The sequence below is a fragment of the Miniopterus schreibersii genome, assembly GCF_964146895.1.
Source record: "Miniopterus schreibersii genome assembly, chromosome: 11".
Lineage (NCBI taxonomy): Eukaryota > Metazoa > Chordata > Mammalia > Chiroptera > Miniopteridae > Miniopterus > Miniopterus schreibersii.
In genome coordinates, this window is record NC_138111.1 from 23091462 (window position 1) to 23116012 (window position 24551).

The 24551-nt window shown below is 40.1% G+C and overlaps 1 long non-coding RNA gene across 1 annotated transcript; it reads left to right on the forward strand.

The window, feature by feature from the left end:
* Positions 1-29: 29 nt before the first annotated feature.
* Positions 30-23949, forward strand: LOC308564297. The gene is made up of 3 exons (XR_013999923.1): positions 30-157; positions 10407-10455; positions 23486-23949. It is a non-coding gene; the product is annotated as an uncharacterized lncRNA (long non-coding RNA).
* The last annotated feature ends 602 nt before the right edge of the window (positions 23950-24551 follow it).

The following is a 24551-nucleotide window of genomic DNA, read 5'->3' on the forward strand; positions in this document are numbered from 1 at the left end:
CGGCTAGGCCACGCCCCCTCCCGTCTGGCCTCTCCGGGCGCGGCCGGGCGCAGGTGGGAACCCACGCGGGCGGGGCTTTTTAAAAACGGGTCTTGTTTCATGCCGCGGGGCTGCGACAATGGGGCCCGGAGGAAAGAGGCGGGTAAACACTTTTCAGGTCAGTTTGTTGTGTTTTAAGTATGAGACGCTTCACATTTGTATAGCCCTCTGCACTTTGCAAGATTTTTTGTTCCTTTTCCTCTGTTCTTCCAGGAATTTTATTGGCGGGCTCGCCGTGTGTTCTTAGAAATTGAATCTCAGAAAAGCTGTGCTTTCTCCCTCTCGCCCCCTCCACCGCCCCCCAAAACTGTGAGGCGAAGAGGGCACGAGTGTTACCTGTAACAGGCGCAGAAATGGAAGCCCAGACAGGCTGTGATCATTCCAGCTTTGCAGCGTAGGACGCCGGGGCTCCGCAAAGCGTGCTGAGTGGCTCGGGCCGGTGCACCCAGCGAAGGACAGAGCGCGGGCTCCGCCTGGCTCGCTCTTTCCTTCCGAGCTCTTCCTGCGAACCGCTGCCAGCGGCGCCCGAGCCGAGCCGGCGGCTGGCCCCGAGCCTGTGCAGGCCACGCGGCATGGCCTCAGCGCCATGCCCAGGCTTCTTAATATGTTTGTGGGTGTTCGTATGACTTGCTTAGCTGGAATCTATGCACTGATGATACTGTCCTCAGAAGTCAGAGGGATGGTCAAGGCTCAGGAAACTCAGTTCTTAGGGTCCTCCAGCGCAGTGGGTGCAGAGGCAGAAATTGTGCACCACAGACACTGAGGGCCTGTGAGAAAGCCTTGACAGGCAATTTCTAAAATAAGTTTAAAAATCTAAGCAATTTGGATTTTCTTTGTGGGCATAATAAAATGTTGTTTGTTTTACTCTAGGAGTGAGATGTTTATAAAATTTTAATGCTAAGGAGAAAAATTAAAATGTTAGGCAATATCATGGGAAAATGTTTTCTGAGCAAAGGTCAGAAAACAAGATCTTTTGAAGTAAAGGTAATGCAAGTTAAGCTCTGAAAAAGCTATCTCATGTACAATAAAGGCATGGCACTCAAGGATTCTATATTTGAACCAAGCCTTCTAGTTTATTATATGTATGTTTGCTGTAAGTTAGGTGTGTTGTAACAGGATAGAACTTTTTACTGTAACAGTTTGTTAGCTTGATTTGTAAACTAAATATTTAAACATATGGTGTATGGACTTCTTTTGTACTCTTGCTCTGGGCACTGAAGTTGTTAGGAGCAGGACTGCTGCAACTAGCCAACAAATATTTTCCTGAGGTCCTAACTGAACCAGGAAGTAAATTATATATATATACACACACACACATTTTCAGGTATCATGATTGCTTACTTGGCAAACCCAAAGGAATGAATTGAAACAAGTTCAATAAAGTTTCTAGAGAAACAACTTTCCTAAACAACAATTGCCAATTAAGAATGTGAGAGAAAAGGTCACTTTCAAAAACAGCTGAATCAAGTTTGTGTTTATAGGGAATTACAGGACCTATTTGAAGAATTAAGAGTAATAACTATGCCCGGCTGGCGTGGCTCAGCGGTTGAGCATTGACCTATGATGCAGGAGACCTTGGTTCATATTCCGGGTCTGGGCACATGCCCGGGTTGCAGGCTCAATCCCCAACAGGGGGCAGGCAGGAGGCAGCCAATCAATGACTCTTTCATCATTGATGTTTCTCTCTCTCTCTCTCTCTCCCTCTCTCTAAAACCAATAAAAATATATTTAAAATATATATATATAACTAAATGGTGTGGGGGCAGAGGATTACCAAGGGGCATGAGGAAACTTTGGGGTGATGAATGCTTTCATTATCTTGATTGTGGTATTAGTTACCAAAACTTACCAAATTATACACTTGAAGTATATCTGAATTTCTTGTATGTCCATTATACCTGAATGATGCTATTTCTTGAGGAAAGGTATATACAGGGTGGGACAAAATAGGTTTACAGTTGTTTGTATGGAAAATAATGCAATAATATATAATAATACAAGAATAAACTCTGTGTTTTGAGTACTCACAAATATAAACCTACTTTTGCCCCACCCTATATTATGATTTACTTAGAACCTAGCACAGTTCTTGGAACAGACTAAGAGAACAATAAAGCTGGACAAACTGAAAATCAATTACTTTTCTTGGACTTATCAAAGAATTACAGTGCTTTGCAAATAGGATGTGAGAGCAACAGTGCAAAAATAAAGTTCATGAAAGTTGCCACTCTTTCTAAAGCAGCGAGATTGTTATAGAACTAAGAGTAAAACAACAGGGCAAAAATTATTTCCAAGATACCAAATATTTCTAGATTCCTGTTGGAGAAGCTGCCGGAGCACTCTTTCATAGGATTATAGAATCTACTCTCAATCCTTTTGACAATTGACACTCTCACCAGTAAACCTTTTAATCCCCCAACTAGTGAAATACATTTCAGGAGTTGGAAATCAACAAAATTCACAGAGCCCCACCCTCCCTGTTCTCAGCCCAGCAAGCTCTCAAATCCCATTGTCACACCCCCTAGGGGATTTTTCCCTCTTTCTGTAGGCCTTAGCGGATTGCAGGGACTCCTTATATTTCCACTAGCCAAAAACACATTAACTTTAATATTTTGTTTGCAGGTTACTACTAAAGAAACAAATATTGCTTGCTATATGGAAATAAATTGATAGACTCAGCAACTGTAACTTTGCTTTTATAAGTGAACACTTCAGAATAGAAATGTTTGAAGCCTGAGCAAATGGTTTCAAATATGTAAAAATTTTTCTGAATCTTTGTACTCAAACGTTAAAGGACATAATTGCTAAGTCTGAATCTTTCCAACATCTGGCAAGTGCTTTCCCATTCATTCAGTCAGTAAGTCTACAAGGCCAACATGCCAGTCGCTGTGCTGAGTCCTGGTGATTCAAAGTTAAAAAATAATGCCATTCCTGTCCTCTAGGGGCTCACAGTCTGGTGGGAAAGACACACATCTCAATAAATACAGTACAACCAGCAAGCAATATGATTAGCTATCCCTGTAAAAGTTCTATAGAAAAAAGCACAGAGAAGGTGACTTCCATACGTAGAAGTTGTCAAAAAAGGGAGGAAAGAGCATTCTGAACAGAGAGAACTTATGTAAAAGGCACAAAGAATGCAACAGGTGTGAGTTCAAGTTCCCAAAGTAGTGGGAGTGGATAATCAGAGAGAAGGTTGGTTACCCAAGGTCAGGATGAGTAAACTACCTCAGATGTATTTACCAAAGTTCGTGTTGATTGTGTTCCCATTTGTTTCAGATCTGGTCACGGCACTATTTAGTTTTAAACCTTTGTTGCAGCCCTGTTCATCGAAGACACACATTATTCAGACTCACACAGGTCCTATCGATTCCTTGTGGAGGCTTCTGATGCCCTCCAAGTTTTCATTTAAATGTCCAGTCTCATAGCTCACCATTTTCTGAAGATCCACTAGGTTCCTATAATTTCCTAGTGTCCCATCCACTTCCTTGCTCCTATGCCTTTGCTCAAGCTATTCCTCTCTTTGGAATACTTTTTGCCTTCTTCCCATTTGATCAATGCCTGACTCCTAAAGATCCACCTCAAATCCCGTTCTGCCCCCAAACCTTTCCTTATATCCCCAGCCCGCACTCCCACAGTACCTCAGTTTAATTTTGCTCAGCAGTACAGTCTTCACATACCTGTCTTTCCAACAAGAGCAGAAACACTGAGGGTAGGCACCTTGTGTTATTTATTGTGTTCCCAGTACATGAGCTGGAATGTGACCCTTGATAACTGTTTGTTTTAAATGACATGTCTCGTCAACTTTGCGATCTCATTGGCTCATTTCACAATTGAGTTCACCCAGCTGGGAAAACCTTCTGAAGCTCAGTTTGTCACTGAGGGTGAGATCAGAGGAAGGAAAGAAAACCACCTGAGGCATAGATTCGCAGCCCTGATGGCACAACAGAGCCACTTGGGGGCCTTTTAAAAAATAGTTACTTGGGCCCCAACTTCAGAGATCATGGTTTAATTGTTCTGAAAATAGAAATCATGCCTCAACATATTTTTTTTTAAGTTCTCTAGATAATTCTAAAGTGCAGTCAGTTTCGAGAACCACAGTCCCTAAAGGGCAGGTGGGAGATAGTTGCCAGGCCCCAGATATAAGTTAGAATAACTTCTAATTCACTTTTCTCAAAAAGTGATGCTTTCCTCAGGAAAACATAGCTAATAGAGTGGAGGCCACAGAGTCTGGGTGAAGCTGACCTCTTTCTGGGTCAATCTTTGCCACAGAGTCTGATTCATGCTGTGGGAGGCATCATACATTGGACATGGTACTGGACCTCATGTTCCCACTCGATATATCTAGAGAATCCCATTGTGCCTCACACCCACACAGACATCTTTAACAGGAAGTTACAGGAAGTAATAAAACGAACTGAAATAAAAACACCAAGCACTAAATCTTCAAATGAGTTATGAAAGCCTGAGAGTTCCTAGTACTCTTGAGGGTCTCCCACATGGACATCGCCTACAGCACTCAGTCAGTGGAATGGAGGGACAGAGCCAGACACCAAGGGGAGGACCCCATGCCGCACAACTCCAACAGCACCGTGCACATTGCATTCCATGTGAAGAGTGTCCCCTGGGATTGTGTAATGCCACATCTCGGCACAGGGATGTTCCTGTCCTTAGACCCAGGGGATTCCTGGTAGTGGCCCTCATCTTGGTTCTGTTCCCCAGCCCTACCTGTATTAGCATCTTTTCCTCCCCGGTGATGTCTTCATCAGAAATTTCCCCAACTGACAGCTCTCATCAACACATTCTTGATCCACCCGATGGGTTGCACCATCTTGCTGAACTCCAGCCAGAATTGGTCCCTAAATCAGTCACTGCAGCAGAGTTTCAGAAAGGGTGGCAGTTCCTTCTGAGCATCACTGCCCTTCTTCCTCATTAGTCAAAGTATCCACAGAGAAGGAAAGTACATATTTATTTCTAGAATTTGGCTGGCCTTTTTTTTTTTTGAGGGAGAATAGAATTTAACACTCTAAGAGCAAAGAAGAGCTAAATTGAAATAGTATTATCTATAAAAAATTATCCCAGCCCGGCCAAGCGTGGCTCAGCGGTTGAGCGTCGACCTAGGATCCAGGAGATCGGGGTTCGATTCCCGGTCAGGGCACATGCCCGGGTTGCAGGCTTGATCAATGACTCTCTCATCGTTGATGTTTCTGTCTCTCTCTCTCCTTCTCCTTTCCTGTCTCTTAAATCAATAAAGATATATTAAAAAAAAAAAAAAATTATCCCAGCACCGGGCAGAGAGTAGGGACCTAAAAAAATGCTAAGTTTCTGTTGTTCTTGGAGGGTGATAAAATGACTGTGGTAATAGGTGCGGGTGGTGTAGCTACTGAACAGCTTTTACTTTTTATATTTTTAGTGTAGAGAGAGCAGCAGGGTTCTCAAGGTAAGGAGAAGATTACTTTTTTTCTCTAAAAGACATTGTTGTGAGAAAGAAAAAGAAATGGGAATTTAGCATGAGAAAGTGTTTTGTAAACTATGACACACTATATAAAATGTATGGAGTTATTAGTAAGTGTCATAAGAAATGTATAAACCAAACGTCATAAGGGTTTGAAGAAGAGGAAGAGACCACACCCTGCTCTGGACATCAGGAGGAAGTGATATCTACCACTTCATAAGGAGGTACCTTCTACAAGACTTCCTCATTGAAGAGCACAATCATGATCCCTACTTGGACCACAAAGCAAGCTGGTTTTGAGAATAGATTAACATATTTGTGTCAACAATAGAGCACTACGAAAATGCAAAATGATGTTATTGTCGCTCTTATCAGTGATGAAGATAGTATTATTAACTTTGAAGATCCTGGCCACCATTCAACAGGTAGAGATGTCAGGAGAAGGCCTTACAGGTAGAGAGATGAGGGCTGGAGAGGTTTCCATGAACTTTCCTAGCTGATTCAGAATCCCTCTATATAACACCTTTGAGCATTAGTTGACACCTACTCTGGTATTGAATAAAAAAATGTCGTCTGCCTTCGGGGCGTTCATCTTGATTTGGTTTGGGGGATGGCCTCTCAAATATCAGACCAAGAAGTTTAATTTATAGCCAGTGGAGAGATGCTGAACCTTTTAGAGCAGAGGAGTGAAATGTTCTGAGTTGCATTTTCCAGTACTCCTGACAAATACATAATTCCACTGTCAACCAGCTTGGTTTACCACCAGGAAATATTTTAGGCTAGCAGGCGATTGAGCTTTTCCATCCTCAGACTTCAGAACCTAGAATGTTGCCCCCCAATAAATAGACTTTATTTTCTAAAACTTTATGAATCACGGAACTGATTGTGTCCTTCTTTGCAATGGCTGTTAGAATGCCTAAGTCAAATTTAACAAGTACACAGGACATCAAAGCATGAATGTGAACACTCTCTTTAGCCCTGGCTTACTTTTCCACATTCATTTTCTTTTTTATCCTTCCCTTGCTTTTAAAATATCTTGTTGATGTCTGGCCAACGTGGTTCAGTGGCTGAGCATCAACCCATGAACCAGGAGATCATGGTTTGATTCCCAGTCAGGGCACATGCCCTGGTTGCAGGCTTAATCCCCAGTGGGGGGCATGCAGGAGGCAGCTGATCAATGACTGTCTCTCATCATTGATGTTTCTATCTCTCTCTCCCTCCCTCTTCCTTCTTCTCTCTGAAATCAGTAAAAACATATTTAAAAAATAAAATATCTTGTTGAATTATATGTAGTTTTGTAAGTCATCTTTAGTCCTTCTGGAATAAGGTTAAATTATAAATAAAGATCATTTCTTATTTTTTTATTTCTTATTCAATTGACTGCTGGTGAAGAATATTTGAAATGTCCCCTGGGGAAACTTGCATGGATGAGACATATTAGAAAAGTACCATTTCATGCATTTCTTTCTGGTACTATTGCTGATCTTCTAACTTTTAAAATTTGGTTAAAGTCATGTATAATATTACACAAATATAAAATGGACCTATTGGTAACTGAATATTTTTGCATTTAGTGTTAAAGTTTGAATTTTGTTTTCAAAAGAATTTAAGATACAAACCTAAAACTACCTAAATCTTTGTTCTTATGTGTTTTTAAAATTCTATTTAAGTTTAAATAAAGGAGCTAAGATTCATAGCCTATCAGAACATTAGAAGATAAAGTCTGTTATCCCAATTTTTAAAAAATCATACATAAAAATGTGTTTGAAATGGAGTGAAACCTGTTCTGTTACTACAAGATATTGGTAATGCTCGGATTACATTGCTAGATCAGAAGAAAGGGAGATATAGAAAAGTCTGCATGTCTTCCTATATTCCATCTCCCTTATCATTTTAAACTTGCATTCTTAAACATCTGAAAGCAAGAAAATCTTTAAAACTTAGAAAGTATTAAGGACATTTTCCTCCATTAAAAAAGCCCTGTTTGTCCCCACTTGGTAGCAGTCCGCCCTGCCCAGCTCGAGCTCTCCAGGAGGTCCGGGCAGAATTTAGGGCAGACTGGGTTGTGTGGCTCTAAGACAGGGCCATTTTTTCCTCCCACGCCCAGACAGTGCATAGCCCTCCCTTCACATGGCCTAACCTAGGTCTGTTTGGGCCTGATAAACATTGCTGGCCTCACCCTGATGACTCCCTGAGACCCCGCCCCGACACAAAGCAACCTTCCTTCCTGCCCATCACAGTAACTCACAGACTAAAACCCTTCTGATGTCCACTTCCACAAGCAAACTTCAGGTCTTTTTCAAAGTGAGGTTCCATATTTATTATAGCATTTAAGAACTCAATCACCTAACATGTGCAAAACTGCACATGTTTTTATTAGGCTTCTTTTTTTTTTTTAACGTGTCACTGACAAAGTGTTTGAATGTTTTGCCCCAGTTGCATTTTTTTGCTTAAGACTTATGATGTTTATGGCATGATTTTGCATGGCAATGGTTAATAATAAAATAAAAATCCCTGTTTAGAGATTGCTTTTAGGTCCAATTTCTAAGACTCCCAAGTAAATCAGTTTCCTTGGTTTATATGTATACCCTTAATCTTTGCCCTTCTCATTTCCTACTCCCTCATTCAGTTGACTAGGTGATCAAAGTTTATCCTTTTTCTTTTTTTAATAGACTTGACTATTTCTAAAATTTAAAAAAAAAAAAAATCTATTCTGAAGACAGAAAGTAAACTTCAGAAGGGAATTCTAAAAGAGGAATTTAGAGATGCTCCAAATAAAGGCAAAGTTGCCTTCAGGTGACTTCAGGAGGTGGAGTGAGCACAAGGTTAAGATGAACTCACTGCAGTTTTACCCAGACTTCTGAAAAACAAGTAATTGCTGCAATATTATATTAACTGATTTGGAACATAGAAAGAAAATCAAATACCATCTAGTTGATTTTATGATTTGGATTTGATCTTAACCTGATAAACCAATGAGTAAATATATCTGCTGATAACCCAACCAAGAATATAAATGATGAACTGGTTGAATGGCTAATGCATTTGTAGTGAACTCATGTTGTTATCTAGGGATCACTGCCTTCTTCTCTATGCTCAACAATCTGCCTAAACTTTCCCAGAGGTTTATATTAGACTTACTTTTCCTGTTGTTTTTTTTCAGACTCAAATCATTTCTCTATTTAGAAATTCAGAACAAAGGCTTGTTTCTAGAGTTCATACACCTCTTCTCAACTCTATGATGTCTCAGAATGTTTCAGAAGGCAATAAGCAGTGTTGTGTCTCTTGCATGTTAGGGGATAGAATATATCTGGGTCTAGAGATTTAAAGTCATGCAGCATAATAAAGGCCACTCTTCCTTCCTTCTCATGTGTCTTGAGCCACAGTCCTCTACCGTAGTGGTTTGTCTGATCCTTTGAGATCCTAGTATGCTTCCATTGGCACCAGCAGAAAATGGAAATCAAGTTGAACTTGAATATGAAAGGTGAGAACTAGAAAAGCCGTTAGATCAAGTCCAGATAAAGAAACCGTGAGGGATTCAATCCGTCTCGTTCCTGATGGAGGCAAGTATATTGGGCTATATTTCAAAGCTAATGCTAGTAAGTACAAGATTCATATGTTAATTCTTCTTGTCCTGAGTCTATGCTTATGTGCAGCAGACTTTTGATAATAATTAGGCTTTCTATGTAGATTTGCCTATAGATAAAGAATATACTTATCAGAGGATCCAAGTCCGTAGTTATAAATTAATAAACAAGCTTCCTGGTTTATGCACCGGAACATGTTAGTGGATATCCATCTGAGAGAGGGAGAGAGAGAGAGAGAGAGATCTGCTTTGACCATGCTGCTAAATCAGGTTCCAGAGGTGCAGTCTCTGGAACATGCAAATCATACCAGAATACTTTTGAGGTCTCTCTGGGCACCTAGCAACTCTTTAGCATGGAGTACTTTGATTTCATCTTGTAGCTAGTTGTCCACAAACATCCACTCTGTGAAGACAGTCCACCTCTTGGTTTGCAAGGCCAGAAATAAACACAGCTACTTCTCAAGTGCAGTTACTGACGACAATAGGCCCTTTCTTCCTAAGAGCAAAAGCTGGAATTCTCCCACCTGTTAACAGCTGTGAATCTTCTGAAATGCTCCATGAAACAAAGACTGTTGTTTTTCTTTAGACATATGACGTGAACATTCATTTTACAGCCATACAGTGAAATATGCAGTTGTGTGGAAAGCTTCAGGAATAAAGAAAGATTACAATAAATCCCTTTTCAAACCTCTTAGAGATTCTTCAAATGATGGTATCTAATTTGAGAATTTGATACATGTTCCAAGGACTGAATTGTGGGTCTTTATAACAAGTAGGAAAAAGGACTGAAAATGCCTAAAAGCTCTACCAGCTATTTTTTTAAAATGCTTATAAAATATAATCATTGAAAAATACTATTTGAAAGTATATCATGTTTAAGGAGGCACCTGAAAGTAGCATTGCTCGGCAATTTTGAGTTACTTTCCAACTAAAAACTGTTTAGTGGACTTTAAAATGATTTTGTATTTGTGTTTAGAAAGTATGCATCTCTATCCAGTTTGACAGTTTAAGTACCAGGCCCTAGGAAGATAAAATCTGTAGTGACTAAGGCGGTGCTTCTTAAATAAGAGCACATTGAAACTGCCATCCCAAATCACTACTGTCTCTTCTGGCAAGTCTAGATTAGCACTGACTCTCATCTGTTGAGGGAGCTTGGAAACAGCCAGTTTGGATCACCCAGCGAGTACAGGGTAAAATCAGAGAAGGATCCCAGAACTCTGTTCTTTAGCCAGCCCATAGAGAATGGAGAATCTTGCAGAGGTGCTGTAGTCAACAGCTGGATACATTTCAGAAGAGAGCATGACTCTAGTTTCTTCTCTGTCTCCTTAGGCCAGCTCACAATGACCAGGCAAGGACCTGCCCTCGCTGACCTCTAAAGGTAAGTTGCCATGATGTTTCTTACTTGCTCTTGCTTTGCATCTCCTCTTTGTCTCAGTAAGTTACCTGACTTTGGTTCTGCTTCTGGCCCTCTGGAATTGGTGTTTGAACTTGGTCTCTGTTCCTTTAGATCCTGGATTTTCCTAATAGATTCCAATTTGGTTTATTCTGTTGGCTTTCTGGGCTATCCTAGTTCTTGCCTTTCTGAAGCTAAGTTCCAGCACAATCCACTTGGCTGGCTGGTGGGTATCCTCTTTGTTTGCAAGAGTATATATGAGTGTAGGGGACGTAGGGGGAGGGTGTATGCACAATTGGGGTAATCACTCACTAAAGTGAGAGGGAGGGAGATACCTTAATAGAAAGAAGGGGAGTAGGGAAGTAATGCATTTGCTACTCTTTATTAACCATCCTGAGGTTTGAGATAAATTCTTAATTAGGTGTTTACTTTCCTGCCAAGAATTTTATCTCAGCTCTCAGATTTTGCTGCCACCTGGTGCTAAAATGTTCCAGGTAGTGATGACTAAATAGTTTGACAAACTCCTGAAAGTATGACCTAAGTTCAGAAATAACGTGAATTAAGATACTGGATACTTAGTGTAATAAATAATAGATATAACATTAAAAAATAAAACTGACTTAATATAATAAATGAATGTGGTATACCTGTCTGTCATAAGTTTATAAGGAGTAATAATAGTAAATTACTATGTGCTTCTGATATCATATATATATATGTCATTCTGACACTTCTCCTTTAACCAGAGCTTAAGCAGCTTTCATCTCTTATGTTTTTGAGGGTCTTATTTCTGGCATCTCAGAAGCCCCACCATTAATTTCAGAGAGTGGTTCTCCATTTTTCCCAGGAGATCTGGGACTTCATTGTTAATATTTCTGCCTCACTCATTTATGGCCCATTTCTCACATTATTTATCTTTCACATCGCATGCCATCATCCACCCGTGGGATCCACATCTTGAGATGAGTGCAGTGGGAATTTTACTTCTTTTGAAGAGACTGCAGCCTACCCACAGGAGTGGGGCCTCTCTTGCTGGTTCTACAAGACACTTATACTGTATCATTGATGGCACATTATCAGTATTTTCTAGATTATTCAGCCTTAACCCCGAGATAATAACAATGGCTCAAAATTATTGAGATATTACTATGTGCCAAGCTTGTGCTAAGCTCTCTAGATATCCCTTTTGATCCTCTCAGCACCCTTATAGAATAACAACTAGCATCCCTCCATTTTAAAATAAGGAAAATGAAGAACAGAGACATTATAATTTTCTCAAAGCAAAGGTAGAGGGGGATTCAGATGAAGGTGGTCTAACTCCTAAGCCCATGCTTTTAACCACATGTCCCATGTGGAGGACATTAAACGGCTGGCATGCATCAAACCGAGCCCAGGTTTCTAAAAGACTACTCGAAGGCTAGGTGAAGATCTTGCATATGCCTCCCTCCGCCCTTTCTCTCCCTCACAGCTTCCTATTCTGCATGTAGGGCACATACATTTTCACAGGACTAAGCAACTGCTTCTAGGGAAAGAAAATCAGGTTGAATTCTATACAGAGAAAATAAACATTTCTCCCAAAGAAACAACAAAGTCTATAGACGTATAATTCTGGCTTCTAAAACCTAGCTGGGGCAATCTATATTATACCACAGTCACCTAACTTTTTAGGCTAAAAAACCTTTATTCAGGTTACAATACAGTGCTTCCCGAGAACAATGGGTGGAAGCTTGTTTTATGTTTGTGTAACTGGAGGGTCAGTTCAGCGCTTTATTTCCTTGAAAGAAAGGATAATCTGCCTCAGGGTGTCTTCTAGCAGGGCAGAAACTGCCCACAGCAATTTAATCACAGTGTCTTGCTTTTTTTCCAATATAACGACAGAGCAGGCTTCTTGCTCCAAGCCCACTATTGAGATTGCACTCAGCACTTTCACATACTCCCAATACAGGTCTGTAGGTGAGAAATGGATATTTTACTGAAAATTTAATGGGATTAGGGGAAGGGATTTTATATTGCAAAATCACATTGTAAACCTTAATAAAAAATCCCCTTTAAATGTCTCTGTCCTTTCCCCAGTTTTCCATGTTGATAGCAACTTCCCTTTCTTTTAAAAAAATCTTACTCCTCCCTCCAGGATTTTTCGCCAAACACACACTCCTCTTGGGCCTCTCATCCCAAACTGTCACCTCACCCCCCATCTCATAGTTCCCTCTCCAATTTGCATCCTCAGACTCATCTCGGCACTCAGAAAAGGAATCTCCTTTTTAGAAGAAGGAAGAGTATGGTATATATAAAATGTAATTTTTCCCAGGCACAGATAAATTTATTTTTTAACAAATTTCCCTGTTGCAAGAGCTTCTATGCATCAACTTTTAAATTGGTATTAAAATCTTCTTTTTAAATTATGAACTAAATCATACATGCAAAAGAATAAACATAATGTATATGTATGTGCCTGTTAAAGAATAGAAAATAAAACTACACAAAACCCAGCATACTGGATTGTGCTGGGTCAGCTTGGGTAAGCTGGGAACTGCGTTTCCCACTATTCCCTTGACTCTGTGACTCAGAATTAGAGTTGGTCAAAAGAATTTGCCCCAATATGGGAGGTGGAAGTAGAGCAGCAGCCACTAGTCTCTGAAGGTCATTGTAGTCAGGTGTGTCGATGGACAGATGCAGAGGTTCCAACTTGTTCTTGCTCTCTTTTACTTTGCCAATAACTTTTCTCTCCAACTGTTCCAGATGTGGTTTTTTTACTGAAGTAAAACAACATATCCTCGGTAGCTATTGATACAGCAAATCCTTTTTTCTCAATGCCCATTGGTAAAGACCACTAGAAGCAGTTGTCTGACTCAGAAGACCTAATGGTTCTTAGAGTGTCTTGACAAAGCTTCATTATAGAGCATTAAACAAGCCTTTGTAGGTGAATAATAGCAAAGACCTTTTGAGATTTTGAAGCAGATTTGTCATCCTTTCCCAATTAGTATTCTTTTGAGAAACAGCTTCTGGCTTGTTTTTGGGCCCTACAAGAGACGAAACACTTGACTATGGGCCACCAGTTACCATGAAACCTGAGATGCCAATCGCAAAGTGGGTGACGTATGACCCAACAATCTTGGGTGTGTAGAGCAGCACTTCATCAAATGGGAGTGATATGTAAGAGATGAGGCTCAAGCAGGTCCTGAAGACACAAGTAAATTTCATTAGTAAGTGATTCAGATGACCATAAATGCTGTTTCGGCTATATTGGTGTCTCCTCTCTCAATCTGCCCCTTTGGCCTCATGGGGCAACCTTTCTGATCATGTGGGACAAATTTATAAATATTTCTACCAAAAAAGTTGGCAGAAGCTGAAATTGGATACCTATAGCATTACCCTCCCACTCGTGTGGCCATGAATGACAATGTGAAAGAGAAATCTTCGCAGTGGCCAAACTCCAGCCAGTGCACCTGGTTAGTTCATTTGCCCGGAAGGAGACATGACCAAAGGTATGGATGTGCATTAATTTATGAGCAATAGCTAATGGTTTGGTTGACTGGTCTCAGATTTGGAAGGAAGATGATTGCAGAATTGGAGGAAATGAAATATGGAGAAGAGATTTGAGGATAGACCCCTCTGAATAAGGACAGAATATGATACTATTTGTGGCCCAGGTTAATGCTCACCAAGGAGCGGTCTTACTAGAGAAGATCTTAATCAGACAAACAAGATAATCATGGCCACTTTATGTAGGAGTGGACTGGGCAAGGACAGGAGTGACTGAGGAAAGAGGCTGACTGATGTCCACAGAACAGGTCATCTTGTCAACATGGACTTCCTCTCATTAAAGCCAGTCTGTTTACCTCCACTGCTGAGTCCCAGCTGCTAACAGGGGATATGACACTACTTTTCAGGCATGGCATCAGGCTGATTATACACTGGGCCATTTCCACCATGGAAGAGGAAGTGCATTTGTGTGTGTGTGTGTGTTTATGTGTGTGTTTTAACCAGAGAACTCATTTTACAGAGAATGAGCGGTGCAGTACTAGTCTTCCCATCACCTGGAAGTAGCTGATCTGATTGAATTATGTAATAGCCTTTTGAAGACTCAGTTTAGTTCCAGATGGATGGCAAAGTTTTGCTCTTCAGAACGGTTGAAGTGGACTTTGTGTATCCTTTCATTAGGAGAAGTTTGTATGTTAGTTGAATGGATAGTTGAATTTTGTTATACAAAAGCATGGTCATGTTGGTGTTTTTATTTGGAAGTTAAATGTGTCTAAAGAAGTGCGCGTAGATACCAAGTTGACAAGGGGTGGACTGTGCTGGATTGTGCTACACAGACTTGGATAAACTGAGGACTGCATTTCCTAGAATTTCATTTTGTACGACTCTGAGTTAGAGTTGATAAAGAGAAACTTGTTCTATATTTGAAAGACAGAAGTAAAAGTGGAGACCAGATACGGTCATGGACAGATACCGAGCTGCCTAGCAGGTTCATCTTATCCTTTCCCGTTAGCATTTGAACATGTTTCTCCTATCCTTAAAAACCTCTCACTGGCCCTCATGTCCCCTCCCACACTACCGTCTCTTCGGCGCTGTGCCCATTTGTACCTTCCCCTCCATCCTCTGCGGCTGGTTTCCGTCACATCCTGCTCCCAGAAACTGTTCTCACCATTCTCCCACTGACACTCCTTCTTCCTGGATTTCTATTACTGTTGTGTGCTGATGGCGTTCAAGACTCTCTCTCCAGATGTCTTCTCTAAGTTCCACACCTGCCTATCCAATGTCCTACTCAACACTGCCACCTGGATGATACACAGGCACCTACAACTCAGCAGGTCCATAACTCAAGGCGCCATATTTTCCCTCAAACTACCCCTCCTGCATATCTCAGTGAATAGCATCATCATCCACCCAGGTGTCCAAGCAGAAACCTGGTTTGAAAGTTTCCCACTTTTCTCCCTCCCACTGTCTCTCTTGCTGTTTAGATTTCCTTGATCTCTTGCCTGGGTTGCTACAACAGTCAAGCTTCCTGAAGTTGTGAAGATTCAATTAAATAATACAACTGGAATGCACCATAAAAATGCTATGGTTTATCTTCAGTGTAGACCCATATTAACCCTGAGAATATGGGACAATAAACTGTGAGAAATTGCAGCCAATAGTGGGCTAAAATGAACAACAGTAGACATTTCTAGTGTGTTAGACCTGGTTACAGTGCTATTCATTCCACAAGTATTTACTAATTTCCTACCACAGCTAATAACTGTGCCTGCAGGAGGCACTTCCAATGCATTGATTCATTATGTATTTTGGGGGGGTCTAGCTTTATGTGACATGACTTTTCATAGGAAGATGAAAAGTCACAGTCCCTATTCTTAAGGGGCTCTCAACTTTCTTCAGTCACTACCCATGTTGAATGATATCTCAGATGGCCCCATCTAATGCTGAGCTCCTCCCACAGACAGTGTTGCATTGAAATTCTTTTCAGAGTCCATGATTTTCAGAGAATAAATTAAGTGCAGAGGAAAAGAAAAAGTCAACCTAGAAACATACGTAGACTCTTGTCTAGATGCAAAACTTCTTTTTTGATGACACATAGGAACCACCTCTTTGGGACCCAAATTAAGTTGCAAGCAATCTCAGTAATGAATTCAGCCTTGTCCTCTGTCCATTCTCAGAACCTCTGGCTTAATTATGAGAAGAAAACTTATTTATCCTGGGACATCACGACTTTGGTATAAATTCCTGGAAGCCATCAGAAAAGCAAAGGAAAGATCTTTCTCAGAGTCTCTTCTCTGGAATTCTGAGAAAGGAGTGTTTCATGTTTGGCCTGTCAGGTTGCTTTTATTTATTTATCTTTAAAAAAATTTTTTTTATATCTTTATTGATTTCAGAGAGAGGAAGGGAGAGGGAGAGAGAGAGATAGAAACACCAATGATGAGATAGTCATTGATCAGCTGCCTCCTACATGCCCCTGACTGGGGATCGAGCTTGCAACCCGGGCATGTGCCCTGACTAGGAATCGAATCACTATCTCCTGGATCCTAGGTCGACGCTCAACTGCTGAGCCACACCTAGTCCCACCTGTCAGGTTGCTTTTAATATCAGCCCACGGATTTGCCCCTATTTAATTCTTTTTGAGCTTTGATCTCCCTGTCCATCCTGAGGCCTTGGTCTCCTATTGAGTAAGGAAATCTTGTGTCTTCCTCAGATATCATCTTTCCCTGTGCACATTCTTTATACTATTAGTTATAAATACTAAAAATAATAATACTTATATAGTACTATACATTTTACAAAACTCTTTTCATGGATTTTAGTTAGTTTAATCCTAACAACAACCCAAAGAGGCAAGAGCTATGAGGAACCCAACGCTCAGAGAAGAGTAACCTGTCCAGGGTCACCCAGCTATCAGATGGCAGGCATCACAAAGAACCCAGGTAGTCTAACTCATATCTTGTGTCCACCATTTCTCCTTAAATCCACACAGTGGTCAGAGTAATTTCTAGCCCTGATCCATTTCTAAATTATTCTGAAATATGAATAAAATCATGCTGATATTGGGAGCCAAGGAACACTGATGTTTCTCTTGGGGCCTAGCTTGGTTGTGGGAACCCATGATATACCAAGTGCAAGGAAATTCAGAAGTTCTCCTCAGAGAGTGGTTCTCAACCTTGGCTACACATTGAAAACACCTAGGGAGCTTTAAACAGGATTGAAGCCTGGCTTCTAGCCCAAGAGATTTTTATTTAATTGGTCTTGGGAGCAGCCTGGCTATTGAGATGCTTTTAAAACTCCCCCAGTGATACTAATATGCATCCAGATTGAGAAACATTGCCTGAGGGCTTCCACAGGTTTATTTGTTCCTTGTAGGACATATGGACTCATTTTCTCTCTCTCTCTTTTCTAAATACTTATTACACCACATATAGTCATTGAATAAATCTAGAAGATACAGCCTAAATTTTGGAGGTTAATCATAATTATTTCACAGAGAAGTAAGAGTATAGCTTTCCAGACTTTTCTTTCTATGTAGAGACACATAAATAAGCCTATAATATATATTTTTTAATTCTCACCTGAGGATATGTTTACTGATTTTTAGAGAGAGAGGATGGGGGGTGAGAAAGAGAGAGGGAGAAACATCAAAGTGAGAGAGAGGCAGTGATCAGTTGCCTTCTATACCCACCCTAATCAGGGGTGGAACCTACAACCGAGGTATGTGCCCTGACCAGGAAGCGATCCTGTAACCTTTTTGGTGTAAGGGATGGCACTCCAGCCAACTAAGCCGCGGGCTGGGCAAGCCTCTAATCTTTTTAGAAATCAAAATGACACATGCTGCTGTCTTGGCCATGTTTTTCTATATCAATAAATTTAAATTAATATCATTCCCAAAGCTCTATAGCATTCCATTGTTTGGCTGTACCTCATTTAGTCTTTAATAAGAAAGAGGAGTTTTCTTTTTATCTCCATAAAAAGAAACTTCCTTTCAGGCAAGATGACACTTGAAATCCTAGAATCCAGTAAGAATGATCGTATTTTGTGGTTTCTCTTGGCTTCTGAGCCAACTCCAATTTATCTGGAAAATTATAATTAATCAAGCAGTATGCCAATGTGGAAGAGTCTTTTTGGGGGGAAAATTTGGAAACTATTATTAACATTTAAGCACCAAAAATCTTAAAGAAAGAAACTGTGGGCTCTCCCATGAAAGTCTCACTATGTCTTCAGTTGTTTGGGGTTTCTTCTCATATTGTTAAAGTCTAGCCAACTACCTGGGTAGGCTCATTGACAGAATCTATGAAATAATGCTAAAAATAATGACAACTAATATTTTGTGTGTGACAACTAATATTTGAAAGCACTTTAGAGTGACTAATTCTAATGCAAAAGAACTAATTATTATTTATTAAGTACCCTTATTGAGAATCAATATGCAAGGTGCTGAACAAGGCACTTACTAGAGTCCTCTATTTGGTATCTCATAAAGTAAACACAGTGCCATTTTATCCCCATTTTACAGATGAGACATCTAAGTTTCAGTGAATTGCTTGAGTCGACCTGTTGAAATGGATTGTGTCATGGTTTTACTCAGCATTGTGCCTCCGTGCCTGGCACTGTGCCTAGCAGAGACGAGCCCTCCATACACAGTTGATGGATGATGGAGTATTTAAATCACATGCTGTTTTGTTAATTTACACTGCCTCTGGCTGATGCAGAGGAGATTTGCTCCCTGGGCTTTCACTCTTTGGCAATGATTACTCACACAGTCATAATTTGATGGGTCATAGAAATGGGCCTGAGCTCTTTTCATTCTCTAGGGCAGTTGTCCTCAAAATGTGGTTCCTGGTCCCATGGCACTGGTGCCACTCACATGCTTGTTAGAAATGCAAATTCATGGACCCCCTTTAGACTACTGGATCAAAATTTCTGGACATGAGTCTTAGAAAACTGTTTTAAATAGCTTTCCAGATGATTCCAATGAACATTAAATTTTGAGAACCATGGAGAATAAATGAGTACCTTTCTGTTCTGAGACTCACAGCAATAATTTAGCTTGGACAGTGATTTTCTGCCTTTTTCATCTCATGGCACATATAAACTAATTACTAAAATTCTGTGGTACACCAAAAAATATTTTGCCAATGTGACCAAAAAAAGGGAATAATGTTGATTCATTCACACTGGATGACTATTGTTGTGTTGGCTGTTGTCATTTTTTAATTTGACAGCCTAAGGGGAAAGAGGTCAGTGTCCCTGACTAGTTAGTCAGGTGTTGCATGTTTTAAAAATTCTTGCGGTACGTCAGTTAAAAATCGCTGGCTTGGACGATTGGGTGAACGGAGGAGCTATTTACAGAGACTGGGAAGACAGGAGGGCCCAACTTGAATGAAGATCACAGATTTGGGTTTGGTGTGTTCAATTGGAAGTACCTGTGGCATATGCAGGTGAAGTTATCTGGAGGCATCTGGAGCCTCCAGGTTGGGAGCTCAGGGATAAGAACTGAGTTAGAGATATAGATTCACGAGTGGTGGCTGAAGCTATGAAAAGACTGCCCAGGGTAGTGGGAAGCAGGCCATTGGCATACCCTAGGTAAGGAGAGCATCTTTAAGGAGAGCAGGGGAGAGAAGAGGTACTCAGAGAAAGAAGAATCTGAGGACAGTCATTTTTTTCTTACAAGTGACTCTCATTGGAATGTATGTCTCATCTTCCCCTCTGGATTATAAACTCTTTAAAGACAGGGACTGTGTAAACCTTAATAGGTCCCTCAAACAAGAGTACATTGCTTCACAGTCTGTGAATAATCAGTGAATTCTTGCCAGGATTCTGCTTTGTAGAAATCCAATGTGATCAAAGCTACTGGCAAGATGTTTCCCCAAAAACACTTATATAATTTGCCAATAGACAGTGTGGCAGATTAAAAATAAGTGAATAAATAAAGGGGATCATGTGTAATCCACTGATATCCATGCTAATCACATTAATCAGAGTGAATTAATTATACCTGAAAACAGATGCAAAGTTAAATTCCTTAGAAAATCAATTCATTAAACCCATATTGGAATGCACAGTCAACAACCCTATGTTTAGAAACTATCAGCATGATTTGTGGCAACTTCTGATTTACTAACGAAACTGCTTAAAACATTTTTAAAGGCAATTACAATTACTGTCTGGCATTTGATGGAAAGAAATCTCGTCAGCATTGTCCCTCGTGTGTCAACTGTCACAATTTTCTAAAAATTTTGAGGCAAAAAATAGGCAGGCTCTACTATTTGCTAGCCTAGATTAGGGTTAATTCAATGTGTGTCTGCAAATAATAGTGTTTAATGTAATCTCTCTAATTACAGATAAAACGCATTTTCAGTCATGCTCATCACTGACAGTATTTTGGGATAAGTTAAACTGACAGCTGCTTTCTAAAGGAAAGAAAAAAACAAACCTTCCTTGAGGTTATGCTGATTTTCACTCTCTTTCTCTGTCGTCTTCTTTTTTTTTTTTTGCATTAAAGTTCAGAAAAATATGAAACTAGACACTTTGGCTCTACATAGATAACAACTTTGGAAATCATGACATAGTCTGTTTCTTGGGAATTTGATGTTTTCCATCTTCCACCCCCATCAATGAATATGTAACTTGAATTCACTCAACAAGCATTTTCTAAGGGTTTCAAGGAACCAGGCATGTGCTAGGCACTAAAGAGATTGAGAAGGAATGATTCTACCAAAACTGTCCTCTACAATTGGTCCCATGAACCAAGTCAAGCTTCCCACTCTACTAGACGTGATAGTCACAGTGCCACTATAATAACAGCCCCTTCAGACTGAAACTATTCAAGCTACAATATTTTCTGAAGGGTCAATGCCTATTCTTCATCAACCACAGCTGATTCGACCAGAGGTAAACCAAGGGCAAAGAATCCATAGATTGTTCAGGGACCTAATTCGGCCTGGCATGAAAAGTTGAGCTAGACCTAGTAAATTTCCTCTCTCAGCAATAGGAATTGGAAAATACAGAGTAAGGTGGTTAGTGATGAAAGTGAAATTAGAAGGTGATAAGAGAGAAACCACAAGATAGAAAGAATTATGACCATGAGGGGGCAGGCTGCATCCGGTCTATGAGGTTATGAAGAAGCAGAAACACAGGACCTGGTTCAAAGTTGAATGAATCAGGGAATTAATAAATGAACAAATAATTGTGACCTAAGATGCCTTTGGGATTTTTTGGTAGGCTCAAAACATGACTGATTCACACTAAGTCACTATCCATAATATGCCTGACACTTTTTTTTTAAAAAAAACCTACGCTGCAGATGGGCTATTTTACTTGCATTTTGTGGGTCCTAGTTGGGGTTATAGTTCATCTTTGAATAATGGGAAAACTCAAAATAACAGTCGTTTAAACAAGGAGTTTATTTCTTTCTCATGAAAAGTTTAATATAAGCAACCCAAGACCGAAAGGGTGGCCATTCTCCACAAAACTCTCAAAGACCTGGCTTCCTTCCAGCTCATTTTTCTACCATCCCCAGGAGGCACCCTTAGCTCCGTAGTCTAAGGTGGCGTTCACGTTCCAGGTACAAGGTGGAGAGAGGGATGGACAAGAAGAGCTGAATGACACCAGCTATCGATTAAGATGAGTTTCTAGAAGCTGGGAAAGTCTTATACATGATTTTGGGGTGGAAATTAAGGAAAAGATCCAAGCTGTACTTCCAGAAATAGGGGTGACACCGAAAAGAAGTATAGCAAGACAGTTCATAAACAGCGCTAAGCAAACAGAAGCGGCACCCTAAAGCCAAGGCTAGTATAAAAATCGGCAGAATTTGAAGATATCTTGAGGTCATCTTTGGGCCTCCCCATTGGTAGAATAAGGAGTTCAAAACAACCCCTTCTAGATCCTGAAGAGCAGCGGCTCAGCTGACGTGGGTTACAATACAAATCAGATATATTCCAAGACCAGGCCTGCCCACGAGCCGTCTTAAAATACCACCTATCATGATACTACTCTTGAATCTCCTCCAAGTGGAAATTTCCACCCACAGAGACACTTTCTGGGGCCAGACAATAATAATATTGTCTCTCGAAGGCTGCCGTCAGATGCCATCTGGAAGGAGAGAGTGGCGTATACGACACAGTACCCAGATGACACTGTCACTTACATCCCATTGACCAGAGCAGACTGCCAAGGCCACCCTTAGCTGCACGGAAGTCTGAGAAATATGTTTATCCTGAGTGGCGTGCGCCTGGCTAAATATTCTATTTCTATGTAAAAAGGCCTGGCAGCTTCTTACACGGTGAAACCTACCCAGCGATCCCACTCCTACGGGTTTACTCTAAAATGAAACATGTTCGCACAACACCTGTAGGTGTCTCAGTTCTGCAAGATGAAGCGTTCTGAAGATTGGTTGAACACGTGAATGTCTGGGACACCACTGAACTGTACACTTAAAAATGGTGACGATGGTGTTATGTGTATTTTACCACAATTTTTTTAAAAAGTCAACATCTAGCTTCTTGTATTATCTTTGTGTATTTAACTTACGAAAATTCAACTACAGGCAAGTACCCCTTAGTTAGCCCTGACCTTCCTGCCTCCTTGCCCATTCAAACCAAACTTTTGTTTCCTAGTGTCCCTTTCTTTTTCTTTCTTTCTTTGGCCAAGCCCCTGTATTTAAATTCACATGCAAGATGATGCTTCATTATCTCTCTCATTTTTTCTTACCAATCCTATTTTATTGCTGAGGAAACGAAGGAACTGCTGAGAAGCAGGAAGAATGGTTTGGCTTTTAGATCACACATGGCACTTAGATGTCACAGAAACTACTTTATGCATAAACCGATGGAGTAAAGCATGAGAGCTCCGAATTTCTCTTTTTGAACCATCCACACACAGGAAAATGTGTTTGCACAAACTCGATAGATGATGTTTGGGGTAGAGTTGAATAAAAGTTGCATTTGTGTTGCCCACAGAGAGGGGCGTCTAGTAATGTGGTAGTAAGGGCTTCTGCAAAAAGGCACAGTACTGATCAGTCTTTGAGAACTCTAACTTGGATTCTTGTAAATTCTGGTTCACAAACAATCAATATCCCATCATCTTGGTATATAAACAAATCCTTCAGAATCCTAAATAATACACTTAGACAACAAATTGTTAACTCCACTGAAGTTATGTACAGTTGAAAGAAAATTAGTTTCATATGCTGTGTGTCTGTATCTCCTCAAAGAACCCAACAGTGCTTTGCCCGCAGGAAGTAGTCAATAAATGGTTATTGAATTTAGAATGTCCTTCCCAATCAGTGAGGTTTAATATTTTTCTAATTGGAGTGCCTATTAATTTTTCAGCATTAGTAAGCCTTTTAAAAAATCCATTTGGGGATGTGTTTAAGAGTGCAGAGCAAATACTATTATATAAATGATTAAGAAAATACTGTTAAATGAAGCATGCTCATTCAACACACCAGTAGCCATTGATAAAATGTAATTTAATTTAATCATTTAAATTTACATTGTTAATGTACAAGAGCGTTTCTTTCAAACCACAGGTTAATACATACTAAAGAGCAATGCTGTTTGAGGAGCAGAGAAACTCTGGAAAACTCTGCTGTCTGAAATGAAAGCAAGGCACTCTCCATTAACAGCTGGTGGATTCCTGATTTCTGCCCACGGAAGGCATGTTCACACTGAGAGAGCTTTCCCGCAAGGGAAGAATCACCTGCTTTAATTCTTGCTGTCCTCTTCTGAGCTAGTTTGGTCATCCACTCTGTAAAAACGTGTGTCAACATCAAGACAAAAAAAGAGTTGAATTGATAGGTGACTTGGGAGGTGCTCATAGTTGTAATAACTATGGAAGACAAAAGAACACTGGCTGTAATCTTTATTTTCAGCACTAGTGTCTGGAACTATAAAAACCTTCTTCATTCCTTCCAACCAATTGATATCATGGCTAAAAAGTCTTTTCCTTAAATCTGATGGGTGTAAAAATAAAAAGGAACAGCATTTCTCTGGGGCTCTGTTTCGTGTTTTTGTTGTTTTTTTCAGACATGACAAAAAAAACAAGGACTGTTCCAATACTAATGGTACACAAAAGGGTTATGTATGCACAGTACTTCTAATTTATTCAAATTCAACTTGAATTTGGTCTGAAGCTACCTTATGTTAAATGTTAGCTTTCCTGGTATTTAATAATGTTTATCATGTTTGCATATAAGCTGAAAAATTAATGCAAAAGTACTATATTCATGGTTATCATTAGATAAAATGTAAGTATTACTGGTTATTTTTAAAAGCCTGTTTTCCTATAGATGCAGTAAGTTGAGTAAAAAGACTATGAAAAGGAGAATTAGGTCCTAGTCTTGATTCTGGTACTAGCTGTTTGACTTTGGGTATCTCTTTACCCTTTGCTGGGGCCCGGGTTTCTCCTCTTTTCGGGTCGGGGTGGACTAGCTGACAAGTCAGGCCCCTTCCAAGTCTAACATTCCAAGATCCTAACATTCCAGATGCTATCATCTTGATATAAAAATAATCTTTCATAAAAGTTCACACAAACATAATATATGATCAAATATCAGAATGACTCTTGGAAAACAAAACATATATGGTTTGCTATCT